Source organism: Triticum dicoccoides, chromosome 7B (genome assembly GCF_002162155.2).
Source record: "Triticum dicoccoides isolate Atlit2015 ecotype Zavitan chromosome 7B, WEW_v2.0, whole genome shotgun sequence".
Taxonomy (NCBI): Eukaryota; Viridiplantae; Streptophyta; class Magnoliopsida; order Poales; family Poaceae; genus Triticum; species Triticum dicoccoides.
The window spans coordinates 117,917,416-117,918,356 of NC_041393.1; positions in this window are offsets into that span (position 1 = coordinate 117,917,416).

Here is a 941-nt window from a genome sequence, read left to right on the forward strand (position 1 = left end):
CGCGCTCCCGCGCTCAGCCGCGGCCCCTAGCTTCGTGCCCGTGGCGTTCGCAGAACACGTTGACGCCAGTGCGGGCTGGAGCAGGCTCGCGGAGAGGCTTTACGGCCGCACCATGGCCGCCATCGACCGCTGCGCCGGGACTTGAGCACCATCCAGCCGGACGACGTCGTCATAATCGACGACGACGACGAAACCGCGGCGCTGCCGTCTCCAACCCCTGCGGTTGTGGAAGCTGAAGCCGGCGATGTGGTTGTCGACGCGGACACTGCCGGCCGTCGTGCCTGCCGTCCCCGACGCCCGCCACTCCTCCGCCTGCGCCACGCTCCGGCGCCCGCCGTCATCTTATCGGCCTTCTCCTAACGAATGCCGGGAAATTAGTGAAATGTTCAACACATTTCTGCCTCAAATCCACATACTCAAAGATCTGAACCATGCGTTCAGAAGATTTGCAACACATTGCAAATAACCTGCCAGATTCATTTACTGACTCTAAAGGTGTTATACAGTCCTACAATCTTGTAAAAGTACGCCTGAAAGAGTGGAGGTACCAGCAAAATCTACTCCACTCCCCGTTCAAAGGAACAGGGGGAGATGTATGGCAGAAATATATCAGGATTCAGCTTCTCGCAAGTAAGGATATCAAGGCCTGTGAATCAGTAAATGCAAGTCAACTTCACGTTGAGAGACACCTAATGGGTAGTATACACCCAATGGACGGGAAACCTCCACCAACTCAGGTCATAGTGCACACAATGACCGGGACATCGGAGTACTCGACTCAATCGCATTGGGAAATCGCGAGCAGTCACCATGGGTAATGATATTTCCATCAACTATATATTGATATATAGATTCCGGAGAATCATATAACCGGAAGTCTACAAATTGTCGACATACATTTCTCAACTAGATTGCAAAAACCTTTCGAATGATTCAGATCC